The 12166-nt window shown below is 63.6% G+C and overlaps 1 long non-coding RNA gene across 1 annotated transcript in view; it reads right to left on the bottom strand.

Annotated features, from left to right (window-relative positions):
- Positions 1-6856, bottom strand: part of LOC123828979 — a 44134-nt gene extending 37278 nt beyond the window's left edge. The window contains exon 1 of the long non-coding RNA XR_006787533.1: positions 6741-6856. This is a non-coding gene — a long non-coding RNA (uncharacterized LOC123828979). The remainder of the gene's footprint in view (positions 1-6740) is intronic.
- Between the last annotated feature and the right edge of the window lie 5310 nt (positions 6857-12166).

The raw sequence follows: 12166 nt of genomic DNA, 5'->3' as shown, positions 1-12166 counted from the left end.
GACCTCGAGCCACTGTGTGACAAGCACTGGAAACATGGCACCGTGGGGGGTAAAGGAGGCAGGCCCGGCAGGCTGCCCCGAAGGAGCCGCCGTCGCAGGAGGGAACGCGGCCAGCCCGGGGCCACGCAGGAGGAAGCCCGGTGTGCTGCCCGGCGAACTCGGGTCCCCGAGGGCGCTCCGAAAACACCCCAGCGGCACCCACAGCAAGTGCCGGGCCACCTGGAGCCCTCCACGCGGCAGCCACGAATGGAGACAGACCCCACAAAGATCGTGCCGTACCTCCAGCAGCACGGCCCCAAGGACGGGGTCAGAGCCGCCCCTCGCCACGGCCTGCCGCTCCGCCCTGAGGGTGCCGAGTAGGGCTCCGCCTGGTTTGGCTAGGAATCAGTGCCAACCTTCTCATCGCCCTTCCTACGTGGGACCTGGGCAGCATTTCCCAAATACGATCGCGTTTGCTCCTGTGAGGTGGGAACGGGGGCCCTCTGTGGTTCCCCCAGGAGAGCACGGAGACCCAGGGAGGTCAGGTGACTTGCCCGAGGCCACACAGCTGGTACGTGGCAGTCTGGGTGCAAACGCAGAGAGCCCGACCTCAGAGTCCCTGCTCACAGTGATGGTGCCGGCCCAGAAGCTCTGCCACCTGGCAACGGGCAGCTGGACCCTCTGCCTCCCAAGCCCCTGTGTCCCTGCTGGGAGAATGACCTCCACGTTCCCCGTGGCTGCCAGGACCGGGCAGGGGCCACTCCACAAACATCACTAGACCCGTTCGAGCTCTGTGATGCCTGGTTCAAGGGCATACCAGCCCACGAGCCCTGCCCCTCGGCGCTGCGTGCCTGCTCCTCACGGTCCCCCTCTTCTGGCTTCTGAGCTTCTGGACTGTGGCCCCAAGACTGGGACTGGCTCTACCCAAAACGCCTGCTTGGGGGAGGAGGCCCGTTGGCGGAAGCTGCACCTCTTCCCTTCGGGGGGCCGTCCTGTGCTCTTCTCAGTGGGACATGGGCCGGCAGCCGTGTTTTGGGACTGCCTTCCGAGGCCCCGGCTCCTACAGGTGCGTGTGTCCCCACGGGTCACTGGTGGCCGGTTACCGCGGCCACTGCGCCTCTCCTCCAAGGCACCCGGAGAGCGGGCCTTTTAGCAGGGCGCTGCGTTTGTAGCACGGATTATTGAGTGTCGGGTGTCAGGCGTTTTCTCGCGCGGCCTCCTGTTGTGAGTTGAGAATGGAGTTCCACTCGCAAAGTGCACGCTTTTCTCAAAGTCAGCCCCCCAACATGTCGCCAGCGGCGCTGTGGGGCTCATCGGATGCTCTGGTCTTTATTTCTCCCTCACTTGGCTGCTCGCCGTCTCCAAAGGGCTTGCGTGGCTCCGTCCACTCCTGCTTTTCCAGGGTGCCCCGAGGTGCGCGAGCTGTGGCCAGGCTGCAGAGCCCCCCTCTCCCCCCATGCAGAGGGGACCGCCCTGCTGTGACACAGGGACCCACACTGGAGCCCTGGTGCCTGCTTCAGCCCAGGACGAAAGCGCTGCCGGCCGCCTGGCGGCTCGCAAGACACAGAGGGCACACGTGTGTGTGTGGCCGGGCCTGGAGAATTCTCACACACACCTTTTCCCGTCCTGGGCTGAGGCGGAGCGTTTCCCAGAGGGCTCGTCAGAGACAGCGCACTGACCCGCAGCTGCAGCTGGAAAGGTGAAGAGGAAGGTGATGTTAAGGTCCCGGCCGGCCCCCGGGAGCGGCTGGGGACGTGAGTGAGTGAGTGCACGCTCTCAGGCGGCGACGGGGCCGGGATGAAGGCCGCGATTGTACCTCGCCGAGCATTTGCGGGTTGACAAATATCCAGATGTTGTGAGTCATAAAGTTAGTTTCACGCCCCCAAAGCCAGACTGAAGCTGGCCATTGTCCCCAGAAGCCGGGGGTCCCGGAGCCCCCGCCGGAGCCGGACGAGCCGGACACTGCGGGTGTTGCCTGGGGTTCCTAGCAACGCCGGCTAGTTTAACTTCAGCCTGGATTGTTATCATACACCATACAGCTGGTGTTGTGCAACGAAAAATAATATTTTAAACTAGACTGGCTTTCCTAAGGTGGCATGTCGATCAGACCTCGTCAGCTGTTTCACAACCTACTAATTAGATTACGCCGACGCGATGGCTCAGGCGTGGAAAACGCCTTTACCTTACCCCTCGCGCCCTCCCGCACGAATGCACACGCAGGCAGAGAATGAGGTGGGATGATGTTAAGGCCAGACCCACATAAGCTGGGAGATTCAAATTAAGGTTTAATTAACCTGCTTAGTACAAGGCTCTCCGAACAGCGGGAGATTTTACACACGGTTACGTGTGATCTGTAATAACCAGGCACAACAGGCTTCTCGCAACCCTTGTGGGCCCCGGGTAGCTGCCTCGGCCCGCGCACTTGATCAAATGTCTGGAGCCTGCGATTCCGGCAGAAGAGTATTGAATATTTGGAGGTACGCTCTCAGACCATCCTCGGGCTACGTGTGCACGCACACGCAGCAGAGCCCAGGGAGGCGGGCTGCGTTCCGCCCGGCCCCTGTGATGTTGCAAACAGCCGGGCAGATCCGTCGCACCGTCGGCTGGTAAACACATGCGTTATTGATCGCCTGCTCGGGCCGCTTCTGACACAACAGCCCGCGGTGAGCGGGACGTGGGGTTGAACCGGCGACCTGTACCCTTTATTCCAGTTTAACCAGTCGAACGCTCGCGGGGGGAAGCTCTCTCGTTTGCTTTTATCTCTGGGTTGGAAAGAATACCCGGTCGAGCCCCGTCCTTCTGGGGGGTCTCTGCGGGCGAGCCTGTTCCAGTCGTGCTGCATGCACCTTGGAAGCATGCCGAAACACCAGACTGCTGCTCCCCAACGCCGCGTAAACACGAGCGCCGGGAGGCTGGGACCCACTGACGGTCAAGATGGTTTTCTCTTTTGCGGCCACCACCCCCTTTCCTGAGCTAAGTGGTCAGTTCTCAGTGCCACACATTGGAAGGACGTCCCGGGGAGACTGGCAGGCCGCCCAAGTCCTGGCAGCGGGTGGGAGGGGCTGACTGGGGTGGGAAGAGCCCCCAGATAGCTGGACGCGTGGTCCGTGAGGGCAGGGAAGACCCCCCATGAACAGGATTAGAGTCCTCTTCCCGGAACCCCGCAGGAGCCCCTGGGAGAATCTTCACATCCACTGGTGTCCCCTTCCCTGCCCACGTCCGGGCACAGCTGCCCCGCACCTCTCCGCCATGCTCCAAACCCAGCGTGGCAGAGCGTACCTGGGACACCCTTCCTCCTGCAGCCGCCAAGGCCTTCCGTGGAGTTTCCTGAAGGAGAGGGAGGGGCCAAGGACAGTCACCGCGGTTCCCTGGAACCCGCTGGGGCAAACCGTGCCGACCACGTCAGCAGAGCCTCTGCCAGCACAGCCTCCTGGGAGAGGAGGCGCCTCCGTGGGCCCCGGGGCAGCCCGCTCGCCGCTGCCTCCTCGCGTCAGCCCGGAAGACGCAGCCGGGCCCGCGGACGGCAGGCTCCCTGGGAGGGACCCCGCCAGGCGCACGTCCCGAGTGTCCGCACAGTAAATCTGTCCAGTAAATCTGTTCACTAAGCAGAAAAACTCCGAGCAATTAAGATGACACCGTGTATAACGGCTCCTGTGTGGACCACGTTTTCGAGGAGCCAAATAACCCTGGTTGGTGGAGTAAAACCTTTGTAGAAGAATTCTGCCCGCGGAGAGGACCAGGGTGATGGGACGGACGGTCACCGGGCTGCAAGCCCCGAGGGAGCGGCTGACTCGGGACACAAGCCTTAGGCCACGAGACGTGGGGTGGAAGGTGGATGGGCATTCGTGTCAGCATCATTAAAACGTGACACTAAGCCCTGGCTGGCGTGGCTCAGTGGATGGAGCGCGGGCTGCGAACCAAAGTGTCGCAGGTTCGATTCCCAGTCAGGGCACATGCCTGGGTTGCAGGCCACGGCCCCCAGCAACCGCACATGGATGTTTCTCTCCCTCTCTCTCCCTCCCTTCCCTCTCTAAAAATAAATAAATAAAATCTTTAAAAAAATACCTTCAATTAAAAAAAAAACACGCAACACTAAATACAAGCCTCATGAGGTCACACTATGTGCAAACTGTGAAGGACCTTTGCCAGAAACATCGAACCTAAACCTAATCAAGTCTTTGGAGTTAGCCTCCAGGGGACCGGAGACGCGGGGACAGTTTAAGGTGTGACGTGACGCGGTGAGGACACCAGGAGGAGGAGCCCCGCTCGCAGGCGGCCGAGCTGGTGTCCGCCCCGGAGCCCTGGCGTAAACCGGGAAGGGGGGTGCTTCACGCTCAGAGGCTCCTCCCAGGGGTTAACCGCCAAATGTCGCACGTGGGCCTCGCCCGAGTCTGGATTCACACAGACCGACGCCCGTCAGACCTGAGACAGCCGGGGGATTCCGTGCGGCTCTTAGGGTTTCACAGTGAGATGTGCCGCATAACAGTAAAGTGAGGCAACATCTGGAATTCGCTTTTAAATGCTTCAGCGAAGAACACACCAAGGAAGGCAAACGTCTAATCACTGTTGGGTCTCACCGGTGGGTCCGCGAGAGGCCCTCACACACTCGTTTCCATCTGTCCTTATACTTAAAATTTTTCTCAATAAAAATAATTATGGGTGGAGGGATGGATGGCTGAAAGGATGGGTGGATGGGAGGAAAGGAGGGAGGAAGGAGGGAAGGAAGGAGGGAGGGAAGGAGGGAGGGAAGGAAGGAGGGAGGGAAGGAAGGAAGGAAGGGGAGGGAGGGAAGGAAGGAGGGAGGGAAGGAAGGAAGGGAGGGAGGGAGGGAGGGAGGAAGGAAGGGAGGGAAGCAAGGAGGGAGGGAAGGAAGGAGGGAAGGAAGGAGGGAGGGAAGGAAGGAGGGAGGGAGGAAGGAAGGGAGGGAAGGAAGGAGGGAAGGAAGGAAGGGAGGGAGGGAGGGAAGGAAGGAGGGAGGGAAGGAAGGAGGGAAGGAAGGAAGGAGGGAAGGAAGGAAGGAGGGAGGGAGGAAGGAAGGGAGGGAAGGAAGGAGGGAAGGAAGGAAGGAAGGGAGGGAGGGAGGGAAGGAAAGAGGGAGGGAAGGAAGGAGGGAGGGAAGGAAGGAAGGAAAGAAGGAAGGAAGGGAGGAAGGAAGGGAGGACTGGCTGACACCGATATTCCATGTGGACCCCTTGTCCATCGGGGTTATTGCCCACACTTACCGAAACTCGGTGTCACGTTACACATGAAAGGCCCGTGCCGAGGCACACGCCGTCAGCACGCTGCCAGGGAGAGCTTCCCCCTTCCCTGGGGGTCCAGGGCAGCCTGTGTGGGAAAGCAGGGGTTCGGCACGGCGCGGTGCACCCCGGTGCTGTTTGGCGGCCCAGCGCTGGTCCGGGACAGCCCTCGAATCGGTTGTGAGCTGCCCTAAAACATCCATTGGAGAGCAACCACACTGCGAGGTCTGCCCAATGGCACATGTAATTTTAAAACAAAATGCTGGAAACTTCCTCCTATTATACCCCCGTACGCACAACTCGCGGCCCTGAGAGATACCCCGCATTCTGCCGTGTATACCGGGTGCCCACGTTTCTGTGCGCACTGTACCCGGGATTATTACCCCTGTGGGGTGTAACCACTACACCCCCGTGCGGTGCGCGTCTTTATTTTTCCCTCAGAAACGTGGGCCCGAAAGCGCGCATTATACCCGGCACCGTACGGGATTTAACAGCGGGGGACGTTTGCCAAGGCCGTGCGTGTCTGGGTGACGACTGTGAAACACCTGTTTTTCAAGTAGACGAACTATTAGTGGGCTACGAGATCGATCCAGAGGCCCTAACCAGCGTTAACGAAAGCAATAAAAACGCAACAGATAAGAATTAAACCGCGCTTGACGTAAGCGTCGTCTCCTCAAATCTCTGCTTCAGCCGCGTCGACGTGGGCGGCCGGTCGCACGGGGAACATGGTCCCGGGACAAACGTGACGGTGTGGGGGTGTGGGCTGCCCTTCCTCGCACCCCGCTGCCCCGGCGCACCCCGGCACCCCGCACCACGCTCACCCGCCGCCACCCCTCCTTCCCGGGGCCGTGTCGGCTGGAGTGAGTGCGGGGCAGACGCAGAGCGCAGCGCTGCGGTGCCTTGAAGCTGCGGTCACCTGCTGCGGCGTGCACGTGTGGCACCAGTGACCGCCCCCGCCGGGTGGGGTGGGGGGAACTCGCGTGAGTGTCGTACCCAGAAAGAGAGTCCAGTTGAAAACGTTGGGCATTTCCCCAGCGAACGCCAGGCGGCCGTCCGCATCACATCAGGGCCAGACCCCGTGCTGCCCGGGGGCTCGAACCCCACCCCGGAGAGGTGTGTGCGGAGGGGGGCCGGAGAACTCCGTCTGACCAGCTCGGGATGTGTGTCCCACGGACCCCTCTGACCTCGGGAACCCTCTGCCGTCCCGCTCGGTGTCCTGCTGCCTTCCGCCTTGCCGGACAGCCATCCTCAGCACCGCCTCCCCTGCCTGTCCCAGAGTCACCTCCCGAAGGTCTGGGCCTCCCCACTCACCGCTCCTCTGGGCCGAGGACACTCCAGTTCCCCTGCAGGGGGTACCCTCGGGGGCTGCAGTGTCCTGGCGGTGGGGGGGGGTGGTCCCAGAGGCAGGAAGCCGGTGCTGCCCGCACGCACTGCCACCCCTCCAACCCGAGGACAGAGAGGAGGTGGCCGGGGCACAGGGGCCTTGAGGCCCACCCCGCCGTGTCCCGTCCTGAAGGCCCTTACCTAGGATGCGTCTCTCTCAGGCTTTGCTGCATCAACCCGTGTGCCCCGCCTGCGGGCAGCACACCGTAAGAGCCCAGTCTTGAAACCCTACTTGTTGCCCGTTTGCTTGGTCGCACAGTGTCCCCCGAAAAGCATCCGCCAGGAAGCTGTGAATGAGACCTTATTGGAAGGAGACCGTCACTACCTAGCGCACGGGCCACGGGAAGGGAGGCCGGCAGCTGCGGACAGAGAGCGCTAGCCACGTGACGAACATCTAGACGGCCGTTTCCAAGGGAGCAATCCTGTGACCTCCGCTCAGCTCTCTGCACCAGAGGTCATTCACTGGTCAGCAGAAAAGCTGGATGTCTCTGGTCACATGTCTGTGCCAAGCCAATCAGCTCTGGGCAGCCTGGCGGGCCCTGTGACACAGCCAGGGCTGCAGACAGGGCGTGCGGCAGAGGTCACGTGGCAGGCGGCCCACCCACGGACGCACGGCGAATGCAGGTGTGGGAGTGGCGCGAGCCCGCACCTCAGCCCGCTGCTCGCCCACTAAGGCCCATTTCTCTGAGCCAGCCGGTGTGTGGACACGCGCACTGCGCACACACCCTTATGCACAGGGGCGCAGCTGCACTCCGACCCACAGGTCCACACTGTGTACGTGTGCACCTCCGCACCCACGTTACCGCAGACCCTAGCCTCTCTCTCGCACGCGTGCACGTGCACTCGGGCCCACAGATTTGCACGCAGCGACCCCTCTGCAGACATAAGTGCTGATACACAGCAACACACACACGCCTGCTCCCGGACCGGGGGCCGCGCACACCTGCAGAAACTGACATGCAGGGGGAGAGGGTGGGCACGGGGTGCACGCAGGCGCGCCCCCGGCAGGCCGAGGCTGCGGGAGGTTTCATTAGTTCATGTGTCCTTCCCCTCTCCCCGCGGGGGGGCTCTGCCTGCCAGACAACCGGCTGAGAGGGGCCGCGGGGCCTTGGGGGCGCGGGAAGCCCCGAGTTCGCTATTGATTTCTCGCACGTCAGGACAGGCTCATCAGGAAGTGGGCTGGGGCGGTCCGCGGGCGGTCCTGAGCGCGGGAAGCCGGCAGCCCGCAGTTTGGAGAGGGCGCAGAGGTCGCTGGAGACGAGGGGCTGCTGAGAGGAGCAGCCGACGACCCTCCAGCCAGAATCCGGCCCTGCTGGGCCGTGGGGGTGAGGGGGCGGCCTGGGCCTCTGTGCGTGAACTTGGGGTCCAAGGCTGTGCCCTGCAGTGCTGGTGTCTGCGTCCCTGCTGCCTGGCTGGAGGCAGGGCGGCTGCCCGCCGGTCTGGGGGCTGCTCACCTTCTCTCTGCACCTCCCTCGCCCCCGGAAAGGTGGGGGCTCAAGGGCCGGCAGAGGAGAGGTGCGCCGGCGCATGCGCAGCCCAGGCGGCCGGGGGAGGGCGCGGGAAGCCGCTGAGAGGACCCTCGGGCAGGCTGACCCTCTCGGAACCGCCTCGCGCCCCTCTGCACCCCGCTTCCTGCCTAAAATGCTGCTCGCACTTGCAAACGGAATGTTTTAAAGTGAAAATCAATGTGCTCCAACAGAAAGCGCGGACGCTCAATTCCAAGGCAGATGGAGCGTTGAAGGACGTGATTGGTTAATCGAGCGGGGGTCAGATATCTGGGAAGGCCAGTGGACCTCGGGCCGAGCGATGAGGCGTGGCTTCCTAGGGCGGACACCAGCCAACTCACTGGAGGCCTCAGAGACTCCTGCCGCTTAGCCGCCCTGTTTGCAGGGAGGGAAATGAATCCCCGAGCGCCCATACGGAGAAGCTCCCCGGGGGCCTCCCTCCGATCGCTGCTTCCCTTACTCTCCGCATCAGCCCCGGAGACGCAGTCGGGCTCCATCAGTCACGGGGGAGGTCTAGGCACACCCCCCACCCCGTGTGTGCACAACCCCTGTGGCCGGTGGGAAGTTTAGGGGCTCGGGGTCTCGAGGTCCCAGAGAAAAGGTGGGTGCTGCTTCGGTGCCCCCTGACCCTGCCGGGCACACCCCCAGCTGGCCACACGCTCCTTCCTCCTTTGTTCTCAGTCGGAGCTCCGGAGCCTCACCCACGTTTACTAGGCTCCTGCGGCCTGGGAGTCCAGTTCACACCACGTCTGGGGACCCACGGCCACAGCCGGCACACCTCAGCGACCCTGGCCACCGGCTCAGGTTGGCCGGCCACGGGCTCAGGCAGCCCCCGAGGGCAGGTCCCTTGGCCCCTTCTCAGCCTCTCGCTGTATCAGCTGTGGCTGCACTAGGGCCGTCCCGTGAGCAGTGGGACCTGGGGGCCCATCGTCACCGGGAGTCCAGCTGTCATCCTGTCTAGACTCCAGATTGTCACGGGGTGGCTCCCTCCTCACCCGTCTGCGTGTGACTCTCTGTGCTCAGACTCCACGGGACCAGAGGGTGAGGCTCTGGGCTCAGGCTCACACGCAGGCCCTCCCCTGCGGGCTGTCCTCACTGCCCCGCAGAGACAGGGCCACCTCCCAGAAAGCAGTGGAACCAGAGGGTCAGTTGCCCAGACTGTGGAGCCAGCCCGCCTGGGTGCGAGCCGCGGCTCTGACCTTCCCGGCGGGGCGGGGGGGGGGGTCTCCCCGAGCCTCAGTTCCCACGGCGATGTGAGGAAGGTCGTCGGGAGGGGTGGGTGAGATCAGGCCCTCCCCGGGGAGGGCTCAGCCAGTGTCCTGTGTCATGTTCCCACACTACGGTGATGAGGACCCGGGAGAACGTGGCTGCCCAGGACCCGGCCCGTGCCCGTGGATTCTAGCACCAGTCCAGTAAGAGCTCCGCCTCCTGTCTCTCCTGGGGTCCCCTTCACCCCCTGAAGGCCTTCTGGCAACGTGGGGTGTGGGGTGTGGGGTGTGGCGCCCAGGAGGCGGCTGGGCTGCACGTGCCGGGCCCGCACGTGCGCAGCGGGCGTCTGGAAACGTCCTGGAGAGAATCAGATGGCTGCATTTCGTCAACAAGTATAGGTGCTCATTTGCGAGCAACGACTCCCTCTTCACACCTTACTGTAATTTTCCAATTAATTGTGATTAAAATATGTTAATGCGGCTAACTAGGTTGAGCATCAGCTTAAAGACTTTCCGAATCATGAACCAAGAAGTCCTGGTACACCGGGGGAGGAATTTTCCGCCGAAGGCAGTGGGACCAAGACCCTCGGCTGGTGGGCACAGGGCCCGCCCCCAACCACCGGGGGTTCCTCTGCAGACTTTCCTGCAGGGAGCTTTTGAGGGGCTCGGGGGGGCCCTGACTCCTTGCTAGTCCGCTGCCAGTGCCCACTTTACCCTCACGATCGCCCCAGCTCTTCTTCCTGTGGCCTCTGCACGCCCTGACCCCAGACACAAAGCCCCCCGCGGGGTCCCCGGCTTCTGCCAGGAACAGGGTGTTGCTCCCGCCCTGGGTGGAGCCGGGGACGGGCCAAGATGGTGGTGGGCTTTCACGCCCTGCTGACCACCCCCCGGCCTGAGCTGCCTGGGGCAAGAACTCCTTCCGTCCTGTCTGGGCGAGGTGGCCGCAGGGCCCTGGGGTGGAGAGGCAGAGGCGGCTGCTGGGAGAAGCCCACCCACAGCCCAGCCACCCCCTCCCAGCCCGCTCGCCCTCGGCACCCCCCTCTCGTCCCTCGGGCCGTGCTGGACACGGGCGTTGGAACTGTGGCGGGGCCGTCCCCCGATTACCTGCAGCAGGACGTGCCCCTCCAGACCCCGCCTGCCTCCAGCCTGGGACACTGGGTGGGTGCGGGGGCCACCTGCAGCGTGGGCGCGAGGACTAAACAGGATCCAGGAGAGGGGAGCGGACAGAAGGGCTGACGCCCTCGGCGTCGGGAGAGAGAGGGCGCTAACCGAGGCCGGCGGGGAGGGACAGGTGACCCGCTCCGTGCCGGCCGCCCGCCACCGTGCTCGTGCCTGGCTGGCAGGTGGGCAGGACAGCCCTGACGGCAGGTCCCCAAAACCTCGGGGTGACGGTGGTCAGCAGACCAGATGCCCCTACACAGCTTTGCCATCCCTGCCCGGCACTGCCCTTGGTGGGACACGGGACGGTCTTCCAGCCCAGATTTCCTTCCACGCGTCCGTTCACGCGTGTGTGTTTACAGGGAGCCCGCACTGTGCCTGGTCATGGTGTGAGCAAAGGCCATGAGGTCATGGGTAGGGCAGGAAAAGGCCCGACCCCAAGGAGCTCCGGTTTCGATGGGGGAACCACGGACACAGCTGTGTCCCCCAGCTGCGTGCGTTGACGCTCTTGTCCCACGTGTGACCGACTGATGGTGGGGGGGCCTTTCAGGTGGAGATTACGGTGGAATGAAGTCGTGAGGGTACAACCTTGACCTGTAGAACTGACCTCTTTATCCAAACGAAAGCAAGATCGGATCTCTCGATATCTCCCTCTCTCTCTCTCTCTGTCAAGTGGAGAAAAAAGGCAGCCGTCTGCACCCCAGGAGGAAAGCCCCTCCAGAAACCGAACCTTGCGGGAACTTTGATGTTGGACTTTGTGGCCTCGAGAATGGGAGAGACTGGGTTCTCCTGCCCAAAACCCCAGCCGGGGACACTTTGCAGCCTCAGACGGGAGGGGCGGACTGGAGGCAAAGGAACGAGGTTCCCAGATCAGGTGGCGTCAGGGCTCGGGACCGTCAGTTGCCGTAACTAGGAGCGAAGGCTGGCTCAGTGCAAAAGGACGCAGGAGCGGGCAGGCAGAGCAGCGGGGACCCTGGGCCGCTCCTTCTGTGTCCCCACCTCCAGAGCCCCCCTGCCCTCCTCCCTCTTTCGGCCCCCCTCAGCCCACCCGGCCAGCCACAGCCAGGAGGGCTCTCCCGAGACACCACGGTCTAGCCCGTGTGGGCTGTGTCCACAAAAGACCGCAGACGGGAGGCCTGCGCACGACACACCTTCCTCCCTCACGGCCCTGGGCGCCGGAGGCCGAGACCTGGGCGCCCAGAGTCTCACACGGGCGTGAGCCCTCCTCCTGCCCAGACGCCCCCTGCAGACCTCACCCAGCGGTGGGGGGGGGGGGTGAGCTCCCCCCACTGCTCCCATTCCTGGGGGCCACCCTCTGGACCCGAGGCCCCACCTCCCAGTGCCGGCACCTGGGAAGCTAGGATTTCAACGTGTGAACTTGGCGGGGAGCAGACATTCGGACCCTGGCAGACACGTTTCCCGGGGTCCCCAGGGACCGCCCGCGCACAAACTCCGGTGTCCCCGCCACTCTTCTGGCTTCCCACACTCCCGGAGCGGGGCGGGGCGAGGCTTCCGTTCTCCCTGCTCCGTGTCCTCCTCCCCTCGGGCCCCGACGCTCCTTCCCTGCGCAGCCCGGCTCCCCCCGACGACTGCCCCTGCTGCCGTCCGGGCTGGAGGGCCCCCCCCAGATTTCTCCGTCCTTCGGGTGGGAGTGTGAGTCCCTGCCCGGTGCCCCTTGGGACGGTCCCCAAGGTCC

The sequence above is a fragment of the Phyllostomus hastatus genome, unplaced genomic scaffold (genome assembly GCF_019186645.2).
Source record: "Phyllostomus hastatus isolate PE091 unplaced genomic scaffold, TTU_PhHast_1.1 phas_scaffold_1066, whole genome shotgun sequence".
Classification (NCBI taxonomy): Eukaryota; Metazoa; Chordata; class Mammalia; order Chiroptera; family Phyllostomidae; genus Phyllostomus; species Phyllostomus hastatus.
The sequence above is the reverse complement of the archived record's forward strand: the minus strand, read 5'-3'. Positions and strand labels throughout refer to the sequence as shown.